Source organism: Lissotriton helveticus, chromosome 11, assembly GCF_964261635.1.
Source record: "Lissotriton helveticus chromosome 11, aLisHel1.1, whole genome shotgun sequence".
Lineage (NCBI taxonomy): Eukaryota > Metazoa > Chordata > Amphibia > Caudata > Salamandridae > Lissotriton > Lissotriton helveticus.
In genome coordinates this window covers 709,379,316-709,401,215 of record NC_136072.1, presented here as the reverse complement: position 1 = coordinate 709,401,215, position 21,900 = coordinate 709,379,316, and the positions used below count along the sequence as shown (strand labels likewise).

The window sequence follows — 21,900 nt, the reverse complement described above, 5'->3', positions numbered from 1 at the left end:
CCGTATCCAGTTGATAGCGAGTCTTCCCCAGCCCAGGACCCAGAAGGAGGTACGTGCCTTTATTGGCCTTACTTCTTATTGCAGACAATGGATTCCCCAGTATGCATTTCTAGCCAAGCCACTGATACAGTTAACGACACAGGAGGCAGCCGTATCGACTGTCCTCCCTTGGACATCTGAACATACACTTAGTTTCAACGAGTTAAAGAAAGCTTTATGTCAAGCTCCAGTTCTAGCTACACCGAACTACAGTAAGCCTTTTACACTTTTCGTTACTGAACGTGAAGGTACAGCATTATCTGTTCTCACACAAGATCAAGCAGGACAATACAAGCCCTGTGCTTATTTTTCGAGCACACTAGATCCAGTCGCCCAGGCTCTGCCTGCGTGCCTCAAGTCAGTTGCAGCCACAGCACTAGCTATCAGACAAAGTGATTCCATAGTTTTAGGACATACCTTGACAGTACAAGTCCCACACTCCGTGGAAGTTCTTTTAAACCGAACACAAACACAGCACTTGACAATTGCACGTTTAACAGGTTATGAATTGACATTGTTTCAGCCACACATAGAAATTAGACGCTGCAACATCCTGAATCCTGCTACACTGTTACCATCAGTTAATTCAAATCCAGCCACACATGATTGTGTGGAAGTAGTCAACATTACGACAAAGCCAAGACAAGACCTGACAGACATTCCGTTACCAGACCCTGACCTGACACTTTATGTGGATGGTTCATGTATGAGAACTAGTACAGGAGAACTAGTCGCCGCGTATGCAGTGACCACTGACACCGAAGTTATTGAAACACACCGTATTGATACCCTGTCCGCTCAAGCAACAGAGCTAGTTGCTCTGACACAAGCCTGTATACACGCCAAGAACCTGAAAGTTAATGTTTACACAGATTCACGTTACGCATTTGGAGTTGTACACGACTTTGGAGTGCTCTGGCAGGAGAGAGGTTTCATGACTTCTCATGGAACCAAGATTCAGCATGGTATCCTTATCCAAGCTCTGTTAGATGCAATACATTTACCGACATCTATCGCTATCATGAAATGCAAAGCACATACGAAAGTTACTGACATTATTTCCCAAGGTAATGATCTAGCAGATCGCACAGCCAAGCTTACAGCACAGACTCCAGACATTCAAGTTAATCCGACACAGACACACACTCCAGATCTGACTACATGTATGACAGTTAAAGACCCTACTCAAGATGTCATAGATATCCAGTTACATGCTACTCCCGATGAAATCAAGAAATGGTCTGAACAAGGAGGGGTCCAGACAGATCAAGGATGGTTAACGAAGGGTAGAACCGCATGGTTTCTCCCCGACTCTATGGTTCAAGTCCTCATTAATACCGCACATAGTCCAGCACATTTAGGAGAAAAAGCAATGTTAGATAGTATCCAGAACATTTGGTTCAACAAGCATTTACGAGCTGCAGCCAAGCAGAAAGTCCGTACCTGTATGATATGTTGTCAGTTTAATCCAGGTAAAAGTGTCCCGGTGGAACAAGGGGGATTCCAGCCTCCTGACCACCCTTTTGAGGTCCTCCAGATGGATTATATTCAGATGGAGCGATGTCGAGGTTTCAAGTATGTCCTTGTAGTTGTATGCGCTTTGTCCAGATGGACAGAAGCATATCCAGTCCCAGATTACACAGCCGCGACCACTGCCAAACAGTTGGTTCGTGAATTCTTCCCTCGATATGGACTCCCTAGAGTCGTATATTCTGATAACGGTCAGCCATTCTCATCTGAGTTGATGAAGCACGTTTCCCTGTTGTTGGGGTACCAGTGGAAGTTCCATTGTGTACGCCATCCTGAAGCAGCCGGTCTAGTCGAGAGACATAATCAGACTCTGAAAATTCGAATTGCCAAAATATGTAAAGAAAAAGGTGTGGACTGGCTAGTAGCTCTGCCAGTTGCTTTGTTTTATATGCGCATGGTCGCACATTCCAGATCAGGTCTGTCCCCGTATGAGGTCGTTTTCGGCCGCCCTCCTAACATGTGGGGTACTCCTAGACCCCGAAGTATTACTGATGTTTCATGTAATATGCTGACAGATTACCTAGCTTCCTTGATGTCTGCCCTCAACTCATGTCGTTCACAGGTTGCCGCCGCATTTCCAGACAATACCGAGGTGGCACCGCATGAGATTGTTCCAGGTTCGATGGTGCTCGTCCGGAACTTCGACAGATCAAGTCCGCTGGAGCCACGTTGGAAGGAGCCCCGTCAGGTCCTCCTCACCACCCGTACAGCCGTGAAATTGGAAGGACGCCGCGGCTGGGTGCACCTTTCGCACGTCAAGAAATTCTACGGATTAAAGCCGGTCTTTAAAAACATTTCCCAGGATATCAAGACTTGTCAAAACATTGTTCCTAAGGACTGTCCCGCAAATGACATTGATACAACCCCTCCCTTGGTAGAGAAAACTCCGCAGCAGGAGTATAAGCAAAAGCTAAGGTCTAGTAAAATAAGTCAGTCAGTTTGATTGTATAAGTCCTCCCCTAGGTGAAACGGTTAGACTGTTTCTGACATGTATAAAATAGACCCCCATAGTGAGAGAGTTAGTCAAAACTCAAACCGATGTATCGTTTTTCTAAGTTTCATATTATTCATCAGCATAATGATTTCCTGCACTAGTTACGCATTTTTCCTGTGTTTTCCAGTTCCTCATGTAAATAAGCCTTCTAATGTTACCGTAGAACACACGTTTAGTGATCTGCCTCCTCACGAATATTCATACCGCCTCGCTATGCGTAACAATACATTTATCCGCATGTTACATTATTCACACCAGACCAGCAATGCCACTAATTGTTGGGTGTGTGGTCGACTCCCCCCTTTCCAGACGTCGAAGGGAGTTCTGCCACTGTTTCCTTATCCATTTTCACATAATGGTTCGTGTGGAGCATGGTCCACGTTAACGTCATCCTCAACAGATATGTCTTTTCTTAACAGCACATGTTTCCCAGACAAGCAAGGTTTCCCCCACAGAACAGGTTTAGATCTAGAAAAATGAAGTGTATAATTTAGGTAACTTCGAATTTCATGGTCCTGAATGTCCAGTCTGATTCTACTCCAGACCTACCTGCTATTTCAGTACTACCAGTCAAAGGCGAATTATGTGTCCGTAATTATGGTTCTGTACACGTAGGACATAGTGATTGTACTACTATTATCCAGTATAGTGACAGTGGGAAATCTATTTTTAAAGCTTCACGTCATTCTTATTTTGTTTGTGGTCAAACTGCATATGTTCGTCTGCCCCTCGATTGGGAGGGAACCTGTTACATTGCCTTCCTACTGCCACCTGTTTTCCTAGCCCCACCTGACTACCATAGGAATTCCTTCCTAGTACATACTAGACACAAGAGAAACCTCCCGATTGTCGATTATACTGAAACTGCTGCAGAGCAATTCATTGATATTGATAAAGGTGTGTTCCCTTATTTAGGTACAGTTGTAAACAGTAAGCTAATCCGTAGGTTAACAAGAACCCTTGAAGCAGTAGTAGATGAGACTGCCTCCGCTCTAGGTAACTTAACCGAAGAGCAATCCTTTATGAGAATTGTTGTGCTCCAGAATCGTCTCGTCCTTGACGTCATACTGGCCGATAGGGGCGGGGCCTGTAGAGTCATCGGATCCAGTTGTTGCATTTTCATTCCAAATAACGCGCCGTCTGTTTATTCAGCTATAACCAGACTCCATAAAATTGCCCATCTGTTACACCAAGATCCAGGCACCTGGACATGGTCCGGTTGGTTCTGGAATATAATTTCCGCATGGGGATGGAAAGTCCTGTCCTTTCTAGGTATCGCAGTAGCGATCATATTAAGCTGCTGCCTCTGTATACAATGTGGCCCTGCGATTTGCGGCATGTGTGCTACCTCTTGTATTCCTAGTCCCAAGCCCCGTTCTAAATCTCGTTCCAAGACAATTCGAGATGAACAAATGGTACTGTATGAAATGATAGATGGTATCATGAATATTAATGTTTCCTGATGGAAACGTAGTGACAAGGAGGGAATGTGGAAAAGTAAATTTTGTCATGTTCTGTGTCCCTACGTGTCATCCATCATATGTTATGTGTGCATGCCCAATATGCATATGTTATTCCCCATGTCCGATTCAAGACGCAATTATAGTTGTGTCCACCTCTAGTATGCCAGTTTCCAGTCCTCGTGAATACTACGAATACCAGGCCTATGTAAAGCTACGTTGCCACGTTTCTCAGTGTGCACGTTATTTCATTATAAAGTCCCCGTTTCCAGGCCTCAACAGGGCCCGGACATCAGATTCAGCTCCTGTCTCCTGAAGCCTCGCTGAGGAGCGATTCAGCCCCCACCTGTATCCTCGACCTTTCACTTACTTCCTGCCTCGCAGTGCCCGGTGCAGCTTGGCTCTGCCTCTGAGTCTGCCAAGACTATGTTATGATTCCAGCTATCAGTTTAGTCCTCCTTCTCTGCATTCCTAAGCTACTGAACTGCATCAATAGTTTCCGTCATTGTCTAGCCTATGCGGCTCCATGTTAAGAGAAATACTGTATTTAATGGTCATTTAATATTCTTCATCACGCACTATATGTAGAATAAATGTATGCTCTAGTCTTAGAGTCAATTAGCTTTTCCCCTCATGACTTCTAGTTTATATCAACATGTTCCCTAAACATCAGATACTAGATAGGGTTTAGGTACATGTCGCTCCGACCCTCCAGACTTTAGTCTCTGCTCCTAGCACAGAGTTCATAGCCCCCAGTTTCTCCTCGTAACACGTCATTGCCAGTTTGCGCGCACCACCAGGTTAGAGGTCCCGGCTCCTTAGGTAGCCCCCTCCTATGTTTCCGCCCATTCATGACATATTCTGTTACGTTTGCATCACATGTCTGAGTTACACCTTCTTTTTACTCTTATCTTTCGCGACTGCTACGCGTCACGCCTTCTGCTCCACCCACTGCTACGCCTACCGCAATGTAATGCTATGTGTTCGCGCTATGTATATATGCTCATGTATTGTTATTAAAAGTTAGCGCGCTCATCCCAGACCCAGCCCCAGCAGCTGCTGGGCCCTGTCATCCTATTCCTATGCAGGTTGTCCTGTTCTTGCCCTTATGCTGTATTAAACCTGCAAAAACTCCCACTACCTCAAATCTTGACTCTTATTTATTGAGCTATCTGTTATTCATTCATTCATTCAAAAATAGATCCGGTATTATTTATTTATATACCACAAACGCCTTAACCACTTGGCCATCGCAGCTCCATGTGTATGGTGTCACCAGTTGTCGAATATGAGCCATGCGCTGCTCATGTCAGGCCGGTACCTAAAAAATAAAGTAACATAAGGACGGGGCAGGAACCAGCAGTGCCCTGTTGCCCTCACTTATTTCACATGCTTTCATACAATTAATAAAAATTAGCAACACGTATCACTCAAAGTGAGTGACAGGGCGCAGATGAGCGGTAATCAATCACTGCGCATTTCTACCCTCTTTTCCCTATATTACGGCGGTGGTAACGGGCCCTTCAGTGTACTCATAAAGAGTCCAAAAGCAGAAACAAGACATGCTTCATAAAAAAAATTACTCTTTTCCTGACTTGTTTAGATCAGGCAGGACAGGTCCAGACTACGAACCCTTCCGAGCCACCTGCTCTCTAAAACACTTCCTTGGTGTGGAAATTGTCTCAATGTTTACATCTAGTTTTTGTTTTCGCCGTTTAACTCTGTGACTTGATGAGGATTGCATAACAAGAAGTGAACATTTACTGAACTAAACCAAATGGTATTCATGCAAAATCTCATGACGCTGCAAGCAGGATTCGAACCTACGTGGGGAAACCCCATTGGATTTCAAGTTCATCACCTTAACCACTTGGCCATTGCAGCTGCATGAGTATGATGTCACTGTTGTCGTATACGAGCCATGCACTGCTCACATCAGGCCGAGACCTAAAAATTAAAGTTACGGAAGGACGGGGCACGTACCAGCAGTGTCTCCCTCACTTATTTCGCATGCTTTGATACAATTAATAAAAATAGCAACACGCATCACTCAAAGTGAGTGACAGGGAACAGATGAGCGGTAATCAATCACTGCACATTTCTACCCTCTTTTCCCTATATTACGGTGCTGTGAATGGGCCCTTAAGAGTACTCAGAAAGAGTCCAAAAGCCTAAACAAGACACGCTACATAAAAAATTTCTCTTTTTGGGACTCGTCAAGATCAGGCAGGACAGGTCCAGACTATGAACCCTTCCGAACCACCTGCTCTCTAAAACACTTCCTGAGTGTTGAAACTGTCTTAATGTTTACATTTAGTTTGAATTTTTGCTGTTTAACTCTGTGACTTGATGAGGATTGACTAACGAGAAGTGAACATTTCCTTAACAAACCAAATGGTGTTCATGCAAAATCACACGTCACTGCAAGCAGGATTCAAACCTGCGCAGGGAAACCCCATTGGATATCAAGTCCAACGCCTTAACCACTCGGCCATCGCAGCTCCATGGATATGATGTCACTGTTGTCGTATATGAGCCATGCGCTACTCACGTCAGACCGAGACCTAAAAAATAAAGTAACGGAAGTACGGGGCAGGTACCAGCAGTGCTCTGTTGCCCTCACTTATTTCGCTTGCTTTCATACAATTAATAAAAATAGCAACACGTATCACTCAAAGTGAGTGACAGGGCACAGATGAGCAGTAATCAATCACTGCGCATTTCTACCCTCTTTTCTCTATATTACGGCGCTGGGACCGGGCCCTCAAATGTACTCAGAAAGAGTCCAAAAGCCTAAACAAGACACTCTACATAGAAAAAATTACTCTTTTCGTGACTCGTCAAGATCAGGCAGGACAGGTCCAGACTACGAACCCTTCCGAACCACCTGCTCTCTAAAACACTTCCTGAGTGTTGAAATTGTCTTAATGTTTACATTTAGTTTGAGTTTTTGCTGTTTAACTCGGTGACTTGATAAGGATTGCGTAACGAGAAGTGAACATTTCCTTAACAAACCAAATGGTGTTCATGCAAAATCGTACGACGCTGCAAGCAGGATTCGAACCTGCGCAGGGAAACCCCATTGAATTTCGAGTCCCACGCCTTAACAATTCGGCTATCGCAGCTCCAAGAGTATAATGTCACTGTTGTCGTATATGAGCCATGCGCTGCTCACGTCAGGCCGAGACCTAAAAACTTAAAGTAACGGAAGGACGGGGCATGTACCAGTCGTGCCCTGTCTCCCTCACTTATTTCGCATGCTTTCATACAATTAATAAAAATAGCAACACGCATCACTCAAAGTGAGGGACAGGGCACAGATGAGGGGTAATCAATCTCTGCGCATTTCTACCCTCTTTTCCCTATATTATGGCGCTGGGAATGGGCCCTTAAGAGTACTCAGAAGGAGTCCAAATGCCTAAACAAGACACGCTACATAAAAAAATTACTCTTTTTGTGACTCGTCAAGATCATGCAGGACAGGTCCAGACTACGATCCCTTCCGAACCACCTGCTCTCTTAGACACTTCCTGAGTGTTGAAATCGTCTTAATGTTTACATTTAGTTTGAATTTTTGCTGTTTAACTCTGTGACTTGATGAGGATTGACTAACGAGAAGTGAACATTTCCTTAACAAACCAAATGGTGTTCATGCAAAATTGGACGACGCTGCAAGTAGGATTCGAACCTGCGCAGGGAAACCTCATTGAATATCAAGTCCAATGCCTTAACCACTCGGCCATCGAAGCTCCATGAATATGATGTCACTTTTGTCGTATATGAACAATGCGCTGCTCACGTCAGGCAGAGACCTAAAAAATAAAGTAACATGAGGACGGGGCAGGAACCAGCAGTGCCCTGTTGTACTCACTTATTTCACATACTTTCATACAATTATTAAAAATAGCAACACGTATCACTCAAAGTGAGTGACAGCGCACAGATGAGCGGTAATCAATCACTGCGCATTTCTACCCTCTTTTCCCTATATTACGGCGGTGGCAACGGGCCTTTAAGTGTACTCAGAAAGATTCCAAAAACTTAAACAAGACACGCTTCATAAAAAAAATTACTCTTTTTCTGACTTGTCTAGATCAGGCAGGACAGGTCCAGACTACAAACACTTCCTAGCCACCTGCTCTCTAAAACACTTCCTGGGTGTAGAAATTGTCTCAATGTTTACATCTAGTTTGAGTTTTTGTCGTTTAACTCTGTGACTTGAAGAGGACTGCATAACGAGAAGTGCACATTTACTTAACTAAACCAAATGGTGTTAATGCAAAATCTCATGACGCTGCAAGCAGGATTCGAACCTACGCGGTGAAACCCCATTAAATTTCAAGTCCAACCCCTTACCCACTCGGCCATCACAGCTGCATGTGTATGATGTCACTGTTGTCGTATACGAGCCATGCGCTGCTCACGTCAGGCCGAGACCTAAAAACTTAAAGTAACGGAAGGACGGGGCATGTACCAGTCGTGCCCTGTCTCCCTCACTTATTTCGCATGCTTTCATACAATTAATAAAAATAGCAACACGCATCACTCAAAGTGAGTGAAAGGGCACAGATGAGCGGTAATCAATCACTGCACATTTCTGCCCTCTTTTCCCTGTATTACAGCGCTGGGAATGGGCCCTTAAGTGTACTCAGAAAGAGTCCAAAAGCCTAAACAAGACACGCTACATAAACAAATTACTCTTTTCGTGACTCGTCTAGATCAGGCAGGACAGGACCAGACTACGAACCCTTCCGAGCCACCTGCTCTCTAAAACACTTCCTGGGTGTGGAAATTGTCTCAATATTTACATCTAGTTTTTGTTTTTGCCGTTTAACTCTGTGACTTGATGAGGATTGCATAACAAGAAGTGAACATTTACTTAACTAAACCAAATAGCATTCATGCAAAATCTCATGACGCTGCAAGCAGGATTCGAACCTACACGGGGAAACCCCATTGAATATCAAGTCCAACGCCTTAACCACTCGGCCATTGCAGCTGCACGAGTATGATGTCACTGTTGTCGTATACGAGCCTTGCACTGCTCACGTCAGACCGAGACCTAAAAAATAAAGCAACGGAAGGACGGGGCAGGTACCAGCAGTGCCCTGTTGCCCTCACTTATTTCGCATGCTTTGATACAATTAATAAAAATAGCAACACGCATCACTCAAAGTGAGTGACAGGGCACAGATGAGCAGTAATCAATCACTGCACATTTCTACCCTCTTTTCCCTATATTACGGCGCTGGGAATGGGCCCTTAAGAGTACTCAGAAAGAGTCCAAAAGCCTAAACAAGACACGCTACATGAAAAAATTACTCTTTTTGTGACTCGTCAAGATCAGGCAGGACAGGTCCAGACTACGAACCCTTCCCAACCACCTGCTCTCTAAAACACTTCCTGAGTGTTGAAATTGTCTTAATGTTACATTTAGTTTGAATTTTTGCTGTTTAACTCTGTGACTTGATGAGGATTGACTAACGAGAAGTGAACATTTCCTTAACAAACCAAATGGTGTTCATGCAAAATCACACTTTGCTGCAAGCAGGATTCGAACCTGCGCAGGGAAACCCCATTGGATTTCGTTTTCAACGCCTTAACCACTCGGCCATCGCTGCTCCATGAGCATGATGTCACTGTTGTCGTATATGAGCCATGCGCTGCTCACGTCAGACCGAGACCTAAAAAACTAAAGTAACGGAAGGACGGGGCAGGTACCAGCAGTGCTCTGTTGCCCTCACTTATTTCGCTTGCTTTCATACAATTAATAAAAATAGCAACACGTATCACTCAAAGTGAGTGACAGGGCACAGATGAGCAGTAATCAATCACTGCGCATTTCTACCCTCTTTTCCCTATATTACGGCGCTGGGACCGGGCCCTTAAGTGTACTCAGAAAGAGTCCAAAAGCCTAAACAAGACACGCTACATAAAAAAATTACTCTTTTCGTGACTCGTCAAGATCAGGCAGGACAGGTCCAGACTGTGAACCATTCCGAACCACCTGCTCTCTAAAACACTTCCTGAGTGTTGAAATTGTCTTAATGTTTACATTTAGTTTGAGTTTTTGCTATTTAACTCGGTGACTTGATGAGGATTGTGTAACGAGAAGTGAACATTTCCTTAACAAAGCAAATGGTGTTCATGCAAAAGCACACGTCGCTGCAAGCAGGATTCGAACCTGCGCAGGGAAACCCCATTGGATTTCGAGTCCAACGCCTTAACCACTCGGCCATCGCAGCTCCATGAGCATTATGTCACTGTTGTCGTATATGAGCCATGCGCTGCTCACGTCAGACCGAGACCTAAAAAATAAAGTAACGGAAGGACGGGGCAGGTACCAGCAATGCTCTGTTGCCCTCACTTATTTCGCTTGCTTTCATACAATTAATAAAAATAGCAACATGTATCACTCAAAGTGAGTGACAGGGCACAGATGAGCAGTAATCAATCACTGCGCATTTCTACCCTCTTTTCCCTATATTACGGCGCTGGGACCAGGCCCTTAAGTGTACTCAGAAAGAGTCCAAAAGCCTAACCAAGACACGCTTCATAAAAAAAAATTACTCTTTTCGTGACTTGTCTAGATCAGGCAGGACAGGTCCAGACTACGAACCCTTCCGAGCCACCTGCTCTGTAAAACACTTCCTGGGTGTAGAAATTGTCTCAATGTTTACATCTAGTTTGAGTTTTTGCCGTTTAACTCTGTGAATTGAAGAGGACTGCATAACGAGAAGTGAACATTTACTTAACTAAACCAAATGGTATTCATGCAAAATCTTATGACGCTGCAAGCAGGATTCGAACCTACGCGGGGAAACCCCAATGGATTTCCAGTCAAATGCCTTAACTACTCGGCCATTGCAGCTGCATGAGTATGATGTCACTGTTGTCGTATACGAGCCATGCACTGCTCACGTCAGGCCGAGACCTAAAAATTAAAATTACGGAAGAACGGGGCACGTACCAGCAGTGTCCTGTCTCCCTCACTTATTTCGCATGCTTTGATACAATTAATAAAAATAGCAACACGCATCACTCAAAGTGAGTGACAGGGCACAGTTGAGCGGTAATCAATCACTGCACATTTCTACCCTATTTTCCCTATATTACGGCGCTGTGAATGGGCCCTTAAGAGTACTCAGAAAGAGTCCAAAAGCCTAAACAAGACACGCTACATAAAAAAATTACTCTTTTTGGGACTCGTCAAGATCAGGCAGGACAGGTCCAGAATACGAACCCTTTCGAACCACCTGCTCTCTAAAAACTTCCTGAGTGTTGAAATTGTCTTAATGTTTACATTTAGTTTGAGTTTTTGCTGTTTAACTCTGTGACTTGATGAGGATTGACTAACGAGAAGTGAACATTTCCTTAACAAACCAAATGGTGTTCATGCAAAATCGAACGATGCTGCAAGCAGGATTCGAACCTGCGCATGGAAACCCCATTGGATTTCAGGTCCAACGCCTTAACCACTCGGCCGTCGCAGCTCCATAAGTATGATGTCACTGTTGTCGTATACGAGCCATGCGCTGCCCTAGTCAGACCGAGACCTACAAAATAAAGCAACGGAAGGACGGGGCAGGTACCAGCAGTGCCCTGTTGCCCTCACTTATTTCGCATGCTTTGATACAATTAATAAAAATAGCAACACGCATCACTCAAAGTGAGTGACAGGGCACAGATGAGCGGTAATCAATCACTGCACATTTCTACCCTATTTTCCCTATATTACGGCGCTGGGAATGGGCCCTTAAGAGTACTCAGAAAGAGTCCAAAAGCCTAAACAAGACACGCCACATGAAAAAATTACTCTTTTTGTGACTCGTCAAGATCAGGCAGGACAGGTCCAGACTACGAACCCTTACGAACCACCTGCTCTCTAAAACACTTCCTGAGTGTTGAAATTGTCTTAATGTTTACATTTAGTTTGAGTTTTTGCTGTTTAACTCTGTGACTTGATGAGGATTGCGTAACAAGAAGTGAACATTTCCTTAACAAACCAAATGGTGTTCATGCAAAATTGGACAACGCTGCAAGCAGGATTCGATCCTGCGCAGGGAAACCCCATTGAATTTCGAGTCCAACGCCTTAACCACTAGGCCATCGAAGCTCCATGAGTATGATGTCACTTTTGTCGTATATGAACCATGCGCTGCTCACGTCAGGCCGAGACCTAAAAAATAAAGTAACATAAGGACGGGGCAGGAACCAGCAGTGCCCTGTTGTACTCACTTATTTCACATGCTTTCATACAATTAATAAAAATAGCAACACGTATCACTCAAAGTGAGTGACAGGGCACAGATGAGCGGTAATCAATCACTGCGCATTTCTACCCTCTTTTCCCTATATTACGGCGGTGGCAACGGGCCTTAAAGTGTACTCAGAAAGAATCCAAAAGCCTAAACAAGACACGCTTCATAAAAAAAATTACTCTTTTCCAGACTTGTGTAGATCAGGCAGGACAGGTCCAGACTACAAACCCTTCCTAGCCACCTGCTCTCTAAAACACTTCCTGGGTGTAGAAATTGTCTCAATGTTTACATCTAGTTTGAGTTTTTGCCGTTTAACTCTGTGACTTGATGAGGATTGCATAACGAGAAGTGAACATTTACTTAACTAAACCAAATGGTGTTCATGCAAAATCTCATGACGCTGCAAGCAGGATTCGAACCTAAGCTAGGAAACCCCATTGGATTTCAAGTCCACGCCTTAACCACTCGGCATTCGCAGCTGCGTGACTATGATGTCACTGTTGTCGTATACGAGTCATGCGCTGCTCACATCAGGCCGACACCTAAAAATTAAAGTAACGGAAGGACGGGGCACGTACCAGCAGTGCCCTGTCTCCCTCACTTATTTCGCATGCTTTCATACAATTAATAAAAATAGTAACACGCATCACTCAAAGTGAGTGACAGGGCACCGATTGTTGAGGAGTCCTGCGAGACTCTTCTGACGTTTCCTCTTGAGCTGCGAACTCCCAACTCCCTCAAGGATCAACCAACCCAATCAGGACTTGGACACTGACTGGACTGACTTCTCCCCCAGGGAAAGGGGAAGTGGACAGAGAGACGCACAACAAATTATACAAGATTATATCTTCGGTTTCTTGTGTCTCTCTCAAGGAAGTGCTTCAGGCCGAAGACCTTTTTCTTAAGGGATGTTCAGCGATGCTTTCACGCTACACTGCGATGCAATATTAATAACAATTACTCAACTGTAGACTTCTGACCTTACTTACATAATCAACTGACATTGTGCTTACTGACCATTAATCCGTCTGGCCCTTGTTCACACTTTACTGGAGTTTTTAAGTTTAACCTCTGGCTCTAATCTTGACACCTTCAAATAAACAAAACTTGTCAGAATAGCGTAACACTCTAGCTAAAACTAACTAATTAGATTAATAGGATGTTTAAACTGAACTTAGGAACTTCATGCAGGGTCATACCTGAGTCTTGAATTACTTCTTCTGTAAGAGGATTCTGCAGTAGGAAGACAGGAAATGACAGCCTACCTAAATTCACTCTGCTATCTAAGGTTATATTCCTGCCTGACCTTGTGAATATACCAACCCTTCTTATATAACTCTGTTAATTAACCAACATGTCACAGAATTATTCATACGAATTTGAATTGCCTATTTTACACTTTTGCCTTTGTCAAGGCTTGTTTTTGTCTCAGTTATCTGCTTTCAGAACACTTAAAGTTGTACCATGCTTGACACGATGCAGCTATTAACATTAGTCTCTTTCTAAACACTCTTTGTAACGCTTGTCTCACAAGCGCTTTTCTTGTGGTTAAATAATGCCAATTCAACCTTACTAAAACCTTGCCTTTGCCAAGGCTTGTTTTCAGGTTTACTCAACACCTTGAGTAATCTCCTTTTTAAAGCGTTCCAAGAATTTCCTCTAAATAGATCCTTGCCACATTAGCGCATTGTCTAAATGTCTGTGGCTTTTATTCAAAAAAGAAATCTCTTACTGTCTTTTCTTTACAGTTTAGCGGAGCAGCGCTGCCAGGAGTCTCGAACTGCCCACAGTGAAGGAGCAGATAAACAAACCTCCCGGCTGCCTCAGGGAAGCTCCGAAGTCAGGTCGCGTCGTCTTTCACGGAAGTCGTTCATCTCCGACGCTGACAGCCAGGGCTTCAGGGAAGTAATTACACGGTTTTAACTAGGAACAGACTAAAGGGTTTTGAATCGTACACGCAGGGTTATGCGGAGTACTAGGGCTGAAGGAAGGATCCTACGCGGAGCAGAAGCTCTCGCTAGGCACAACGAAAGGCAAAGCGACTGACAGTTGGCAGAAGCGCATATTTATAGCTTCTGTCACGAGCCACTGCGCGCGCCTGTCACCTCGCATCTCCAAGCGCGAGGGCAGACACGAGCCTGTCTCCTAAGAGCGCACATTCTGTAAACTTGCTCATCTCTAGAGGAAATGAACAAACAAGCATTGCCAAATGCAATTACAATCATAAACATTACAGAAACGAATTCCAATTAAGCTTTTACTTAACACTAATTAACTAAATGTACCCACAGAACCAGATTAACCCTTCTGATTCCCAAGTGATACCCAGAGTCAGTATTGGGACAGAACCTAATTAAGACGACCGGTAACACCCCTAACAGTTCCTCCCCCCAAAGGTCGTCTTACAGATCTGGGTTTATCCGGATGCAGAGCATGAAAAGACCTAACAAGTCTAGGAGCATGAACATTTTTCTCAGGTTCCCAAGATCGCTCAGAAGGATCATAACCCTTCCAGTCAACCAAATAAAACAGGGCACCCCGAATCCTTTTGGAATCTAGAATGGCTTTCACCTCATACTCAACATGATCACCGACAATTACTGGCGGTGGTGGGTTATCAGCTCGAGTAGAAGGTTCAAAAGGTTTCAACAGAGAAACATGAAAAACAGGGTGAATAGCATATTCCTCAGGTAAAACTAATTTCACAGATACAGGGTTCAAAACTTTCTTAACTTCAAAAGGCCCAATATATCTAGGTTTCAATTTCCTGGGACCCTCCCAGATAAGAAATTATAAATGCTACCTTAGCAGAATCAGAAGAAAAAATTTGAGGTTTACACATGAAGTGCAATTGACACTGACTAAAAAATGTTGCAAATCTGCTATTATCTCCAGTAAACCTTTCTGGGTTAGCCAAAGGAACAGGTGTAGGAGTAACCACAGTAACTTGAACTGGTTGTTTTTCAGCCCGATCTTCTGAAGTATGAGACTGAACAGCTTCAGCGCCAAACCTAGCTGGCGCTAAAACCGGTCTCTTCTCCTTAGGGGAATCCCTCCAGGTCGAGAATCCTGCCCTAGACTCATCTAGCTCCTGACGAAGCGATTGATTCTCTAAACGTAAATTTTCCATCTCCACAGTCAGCTTCTGCACTAACTGTGACAACTGCGAAGCATCCATGAGGGTGAGTTTGCAGACTCAAGAGGAAACGATTTTTAAATATGGGAAGATGGGCTTTGCCTAGTGTTGAGGAGTCCTGCGAGACTCTTCTGACGTTTCCTCTTGAGCTGCGAACTCCCAACTCCCTCAAGGATCAACCAACCCAATCAGGACTTGGACACTGACTGGACTGACTTCTCCCCCAGGGAAAGGGGAAGTAGACAGAGAGACGCACAACAAATTATACAAGATTATATCTTCGGTTGCTTGTGTCTCTCTCAAGGAAGTGCTTCAGGCCGAAGACCTTTTTCTTAAGGGATGTTCAGCGATGCTTTCACGCTACACTGCGATGCAATATTAATAACAATTACTCAACTGTAGACTTCTGACCTTACTTACATAATCAACTGACATTGTGCTTACTGACCATTAATCCGTCTGGCCCTTGTTCACACTTTACTGGAGTTTTTAAGTTTAACCTCTGGCTCTAATCTTGACACCTTCAAATAAACAAAACTTGTCAGAATAGCGTAACACTCTAGCTAAAACTAACTAATTAGATTAATAGGATTAGTTTAAACTGAACTTAGGAACTTCATGCAGGGTCATACCTGAGTCTTGAATTACTTCTTCTGTAAGAGGATTCTGCAGTAGGAAGACAGGAAATGACAGCCTACCTAAATTCACTCTGCTATCTAAGGTTATATTCCTGCCTGACCTTGTGAATATACCAACCCTTCTTATATAACTCTGTTAATTAACCAACATGTCACAGAATTATTCATACGAATTTGAATTGCCTATTTTACACTTTTGCCTTTGTCAAGGCTTGTTTTTGTCTCAGTTATCTGCTTTCAGAACACTTAAAGTTGTACCATGCTTGACACGATGCAGCTATTAACATTAGTCTCTTTCTAAACACTCTTTGTAACGCTTGTCTCACAAGCGCTTTTCTTGTGGTTAAATAATGCCAATTCAACCTTACTAAAACCTTGCCTTGGCCAAAACCTTGCCTTTGCCAAGGCTTGTTTTCAGGTTTACTCAACACCTTGAGTAATCTCCTTTTTAAAGCGTTCCAAGAATTTCCTCTAAATAGATCCTTGCCACATTAGCGCATTGTCTAAATGTCTGTGGCTTTTATTCAAAAAAGAAATCTCTTACTGTCTTTTCTTTACAGTTTAGCGGAGCAGCGCTGCCAGGAGTCTCGAACTGCCCACAGTGAAGGAGCAGATAAACAAACCTCCCGGCTGCCTCAGGGAAGCTCCGAAGTCAGGTCGCGTCGTCTTTCACGGAAGTCGTTCATCTCCGACGCTGACAGCCAGGGCTTCAGGGAAGTAATTACACGGTTTTAACTAGGAACAGACTAAAGGGTTTTGAATCGTACACGCAGGGTTATGCGGAGTACTAGGGCTGAAGGAAGGATCCTACGCGGAGCAGAAGCTCTCGCTAGGCACAACGAAAGGCAAAGCGACTGACAGTTGGCAGAAGCGCATATTTATAGCTTCTGTCACGAGCCACTGCGCGCGCCTGTCACCTCGCATCTCCAAGCGCGAGGGCAGACACGAGCCTGTCTCCTAAGAGCGCACATTCTGTAAACTTGCTCATCTCTAGAGGAAATGAACAAACAAGCATTGCCAAATGCAATTACAATCATAAACATTACAGAAACGAATTCCAATTAAGCTTTTACTTAACACTAATTAACTAAATGTACCCACAGAACCAGATTAACCCTTCTGATTCCCAAGTGATACCCAGAGTCAGTATTGGGACAGAACCTAATTAAGACGACCGGTAACACCCCTAACACCGATGAGCGGTAATCAATCAATGCACATTCCTACCCTCTTTTCCCTATATTACGGTGCTGGGAATGGGCCCTTAAGAGTACTCAGAAAGAGTCCAAAAGCATAAACAAGACACACTTCATAAAAAAATAATTACTCTTTTCCTGACTTGTCTAGATCAGGCAGGACAGGTCCAGACTACAAACCCTTCCTACCCACCTGCTCTCTTAAACACTTCCTGGGTGTAGAAATTGTCTCAATGTTTACATCTAGTTTGAGTTTTTGCCGTTTAACTCAGTGACTTGATGAGGATTGCATAACGAGAAGTGAACATTTACTTAACTAAACCAAATGGTGTTCATGCAAAATCTCATGACACTGCAAGCAGGATTCAACCCTAAGCGGGGAAACCCCAATGGATCTTCAGTCCAACGCCTTAACCACTCGGCCATCACAGCTGCGAGAGTGTGATGTCACTGTTGTCGTATACGAGCCATGCGCTGCTCACATCAGGCCGAGACCTGAAAATAAAAGTAACGGAAGGACGGGGCACGTACCAGCAGTGCCCTGTCTCCCTCACTTATTTCGCATGCTTTCAGACAATTAATAAAAATAGCAACACGCAATCACTCAAAGTGAGTGACAGGGTACAGATGAGCGGTAAGCAATCACTGCACATTCCTACCCTCTTTTTTCTATATTACGGTGCTGGGAATGGGCCCTTGAGAGTACTCAGAAAGAGTCCAAATGCCTAAACAAGACATGTTACATAAAATAATTACTCTTTTTGTTACTCGTTAAGATCAAGCAGGACAGGTCCAGACTACGAACCCTTCCGAACCACCTGCTATCTAAAACACTTCCTGAGTGTTGAAATTGTCTTACAGTTTACATTTAGTTTGAATTTTTGCTCTTTAACTCTGTGACTTGATGAGGATTGACTAACGAGAAGTGAGCATTTCCTTAACAAAATAAATGGCGTTCATGCAAAATTGCACAACGCTGCTCGCAGGATTCGAACCTGCGTGGGGAAACCCCATTGGATTTCAAGGCCAACGCCTTAACCACACGGCCATCGCAGCTCAATGTGTCACCAGTTGTCGAATATGAGCCATGCGCTGCTCAAGTGAGACCGAAACCTACAAAATAAAGCAACGGAAGGACGGGGCAGGTACCAGCAGTGCCCTGTTGCCCTCACTTATTTCGCATGCTTTGATACAATTAATAAAAATAGCAACACGCATCACTCAAAGTGAGTGACAGGGCACAGATGAGCGGTAAACAATCACTGCACATTTCTTCCCTCTTTTCCCTGTATTAGGGCGCTGGGAATGGGCCCTTAAGTGTACTCAGAAAGAGTCCAAAAGCCTAAACAAGACACGCTACATAAAAAAATTACTCTTTTCGTGACTCATCTAGATCAGGCAGGACAGGACCAGACTACGAACCCTTCCGAGCCACCTGCTCTCTAAAACACTTCCTGGGTGTGGAAATTGTCTCAATATTTACATCTAGTTTTTGTTTTTGCCGTTTAACTCTGTGACTTGATGAGGATTGCATAACAAGAAGTGAACATTTACTTAACTAAACCAAATGGTATTCATGCAAAATCTCATGACGCTGCAAGCAGGATTCGAACCTACGCGGGGAAACCCCAATGAATTTCAACTCCAACACCTTAACCACTCGGCCGTCGCAGCTCCATGAGTATGATGTCACTGTTGTCGTATACGAGCCATGCGCTGCTCAAGTCAGACCGAGACCTACAAAATAAAGCAACGGAAGGACGGGGCAGGTACCGGCAGTGCCCTGTTGCCCTCACTTATTTTGCATGCTTTGATACAATTAATAAAAATAGCAACACGCATCACTCAAAGTGAGTGACAGGGCACAGATGAGCGGTAATCAATCACTGCACATTTCTACCCTATTTTCCCTATATTACGGCGCTGGGACCGGGCCCTTAAGTGTACTCAGAAAGAGTCCAAAAGCCTAAACAAGACACGCTACATAAAAAAAATTACTCTTTTCGTGACTCGTCAAGATCAGGCAGGACAGGTCCAGACCACGAACCATTCCGAACCACCTGCTCTCTAAAACACTTCCTGAGTGTTGAAATTGTCTTAATGTTTACATTTAGTTTGAGTTTTTGCTGTTTAACTCGGTGGCTTGATGAGGATTGTGTAACGAGAAGTGAACATTTCCTTAACAAACCAAATGGTGTTCATGCAAAATCGTACGACGCTGCAAGCAGGATTCGAACCTGCGCAGGGAAACCCCATTGAAGTTCAAGTCCAACGCCTTAACCACTCGGCCATCGCAGCTCCATGAGTATGATGTCACTGTTGTCGTATATGAGCCATTTTTTTTTTAAAGAAGTTTTTATTGCGGATTTAGAAAATAGGTCTCAGATCAGGACAGCCAGTACACCAGGCGCATCATTGAACATAAAATCTGGGCAGGATAACGTACACAGCCATTCAGCCCACAACCCGGAGGTAGGGCGGCGTGGTATGTCACACAAATAAGAAAACGCCAATGTGCCCGCCCGGCATAGATGGACAATCACCTACAATGCATAGTTTCCGCTTTTTCAACCCCCCTAACAACAACTCCCCTGTCAACCCATTTACAACTAGAGAATTCCGGAGCCAGTATCAGTACTGGATCTATCATGACGTGGACCTATCATTTGTGCTAATGGCGATCAGCTTGTAGGAGAAAGTTCGCGCGCCTCTCTGTCTCCTAAGGACGGTCGTCGAAGACCCTTATGCTACAATCTCCTACTACATCCCAGTACCCAGATAATCCTTGGCCCGTGTGGTGTGCCTATCTATCTCTATATGAGTGTCCCTTACCCTCCCCCCCTTACATTACTCAACTGCTGCTAGTGCGAGTATAACTAAAGGGCAGTAAAACCAGATCACGACACCACTCAGGAAGATCTACTGTATAATAATGCTCCATGGAGTCCTTGCCAGTTATCACTCGCCATCATCCGTCTCATCCCCTACCATATAGTCGCGCAGCGCTTGCACTATCGCTTCCCACGCTCTCGCCATGTCCATGCATTTATCATTGTCATTCTTGGTAGCCTGCCGCATTCTAACAATGCTTTCACAGCCCGCCCATTTCAACAGCTCAGCCTTCCACCGCCCCACTGACGGCCCTTCCTTAGATTTCCAGTGCCAGGTAATCTCCCTCTGGGCCAGCATCAGGCCCAGGTCAATAAATTTGCTGGTGATTTTCGTCCTCTTTGTGTGAGGGAACCATAACAGCAAGCATGCAGCCATATCGAAGTCCACCTCTCTGTCTGTAACTGTGTTTAGGAGGTCTCCCACCTCATGCCAGTACGACCCTAGTCTTGGGCACCCCCACAGCAAATGATCCAAGTCCGCTTCAGGTGCCAAGCATCTCGGGCACCTGGCATCCTGGACCCGAAAATATCTCGCTATCCTCTCCAGGGTCAGGTAAGCTCTATGAATAACGAAGAAATGTACCTGCTGGAATCGGGCATTCCTAGTTCCCTTCCAGGTTCGCTCTAAAACATGGCCCCAGACCACGTCCGGAATGGGCTTACCTATGCTATCTTCCCATCTTGCTTTAAGTGCCAGCAGCGGTGCCAATCCCTCGCGCTGCAGTCTATTATGGAGGCAGGTCACCGCCTTGGTAGTGCCCACGGCCATAACTGCGTACTGACACGTCATAGTTGTCTCCGGTTCCACCAGCCCCCCCTTCCAGTGTCTCTGCATCGCTGCAATCACTGCCGCATGCAGCAGGAAATCCCCGTCCGGCAGACCAAATCGGTCCTGCACCTCCCGGAAGGGGGCTAGTGTCCCTTCAATGTACAGATCTCCAACCATCTGCAGCCCCAGTTCCTCCCAGTCCGATAGCGGGGACCAATCGCCCCCATGTGGCAGCGCGGTCAGCATCCCTAGCGGGATCTCAGGTGCGTATGCTCGGGAGATATTTGCTCTTTTCAGACTCCTGTTCCAGCAGAGTCTGAGCGTCCTCTCTTCCAACGTTAGGTCCCTCACCTCCAGTTTCTGTTGTATGACTATGTATGATAAAACATGCCGTTGGATACCCAGCCCCCTATCGACGCCCGGACCTCTGAATTCTCTGGCCACATGCTGCGTCAGTACTTGCAGTTGAGCTGCCAGATAGTACAATTCAAAATCAGGGACCGCCATCCCCCCCTCCAGCTTAGGCCTAGTCAGGGTCGTCAACGCCACTCTGCGCCGTTTCTGGCCCCACAGAAAGCCGGACACCAACATCTGTAGGTCCTTAAACACGCGCCCCGGTATCCACACTGGTAAGGTCCTGAAGTAATAAAGTAGCCTAGGAAGTGCCACCATTTTCAAAAGCGCCACACGGCCCAGCACAGATAAGGGGAGAGAGGCCCAGAAGTTTACACAGCCCCGCAGCGCGCGCACGCATCGCCCCACGTTTCCTTCCAATAGGTTCGTGGCCTCATGGTATATGCGGACACCCAGATAAGTGAAGCTGGAAGGTTCCCAGATCACTGCCAACTCAAGAGGGGGGCAGCGTGTGCCCTCCCGTAGTGGAAAGACACAGGTCTTGGTCCAGTTTACTTTAAGGCCCGACACTTCGCCAAATCTCGATAGCATGGCTACAACTCCCTCCAGCGCCTGTCCGGGATCGGCCAAAT

The 21,900-nt window shown here is 44.9% G+C and overlaps 14 non-coding genes across 14 annotated transcripts; all 14 read right to left on the bottom strand.

Annotated features, from left to right (window-relative positions):
• Positions 1–5,825: 5,825 nt before the first annotated feature.
• TRNAS-UGA (transfer RNA serine (anticodon UGA)) lies at positions 5,826–5,907 on the bottom strand. The gene has a single exon. It is a non-coding gene; the product is annotated as a tRNA-Ser (tRNA).
• Positions 5,908–6,442: 535 nt separating this feature from the next.
• TRNAS-UGA (transfer RNA serine (anticodon UGA)) lies at positions 6,443–6,524 on the bottom strand. Its single transcript has one exon. It is a non-coding gene; the product is annotated as a tRNA-Ser (tRNA).
• A 542-nt stretch (positions 6,525–7,066) lies between these two features.
• Positions 7,067–7,148, bottom strand: TRNAS-CGA (transfer RNA serine (anticodon CGA)). The gene has a single exon. It is a non-coding gene; the product is annotated as a tRNA-Ser (tRNA).
• A 542-nt stretch (positions 7,149–7,690) lies between these two features.
• TRNAS-UGA (transfer RNA serine (anticodon UGA)) lies at positions 7,691–7,772 on the bottom strand. Its single transcript has one exon. It is a non-coding gene; the product is annotated as a tRNA-Ser (tRNA).
• Positions 7,773–8,315: 543 nt separating this feature from the next.
• Positions 8,316–8,397, bottom strand: TRNAS-UGA (transfer RNA serine (anticodon UGA)). Its single transcript has one exon. It is a non-coding gene; the product is annotated as a tRNA-Ser (tRNA).
• Positions 8,398–8,940: 543 nt separating this feature from the next.
• TRNAS-UGA (transfer RNA serine (anticodon UGA)) lies at positions 8,941–9,022 on the bottom strand. Its single transcript has one exon. It is a non-coding gene; the product is annotated as a tRNA-Ser (tRNA).
• Positions 9,023–9,562: 540 nt separating this feature from the next.
• TRNAS-CGA (transfer RNA serine (anticodon CGA)) lies at positions 9,563–9,644 on the bottom strand. The gene has a single exon. It is a non-coding gene; the product is annotated as a tRNA-Ser (tRNA).
• Positions 9,645–10,186: 542 nt separating this feature from the next.
• TRNAS-CGA (transfer RNA serine (anticodon CGA)) lies at positions 10,187–10,268 on the bottom strand. Its single transcript has one exon. It is a non-coding gene; the product is annotated as a tRNA-Ser (tRNA).
• A 544-nt stretch (positions 10,269–10,812) lies between these two features.
• On the bottom strand, positions 10,813–10,894 carry TRNAS-GGA (transfer RNA serine (anticodon GGA)). Its single transcript has one exon. It is a non-coding gene; the product is annotated as a tRNA-Ser (tRNA).
• A 540-nt stretch (positions 10,895–11,434) lies between these two features.
• On the bottom strand, positions 11,435–11,516 carry TRNAS-UGA (transfer RNA serine (anticodon UGA)). The gene has a single exon. It is a non-coding gene; the product is annotated as a tRNA-Ser (tRNA).
• Positions 11,517–12,057: 541 nt separating this feature from the next.
• TRNAS-CGA (transfer RNA serine (anticodon CGA)) lies at positions 12,058–12,139 on the bottom strand. The gene has a single exon. It is a non-coding gene; the product is annotated as a tRNA-Ser (tRNA).
• A 6,089-nt stretch (positions 12,140–18,228) lies between these two features.
• On the bottom strand, positions 18,229–18,310 carry TRNAS-UGA (transfer RNA serine (anticodon UGA)). Its single transcript has one exon. It is a non-coding gene; the product is annotated as a tRNA-Ser (tRNA).
• Positions 18,311–18,846: 536 nt separating this feature from the next.
• Positions 18,847–18,928, bottom strand: TRNAS-UGA (transfer RNA serine (anticodon UGA)). Its single transcript has one exon. It is a non-coding gene; the product is annotated as a tRNA-Ser (tRNA).
• Positions 18,929–19,470: 542 nt separating this feature from the next.
• Positions 19,471–19,552, bottom strand: TRNAS-UGA (transfer RNA serine (anticodon UGA)). The gene has a single exon. It is a non-coding gene; the product is annotated as a tRNA-Ser (tRNA).
• Positions 19,553–21,900: the final 2,348 nt, after the last annotated feature.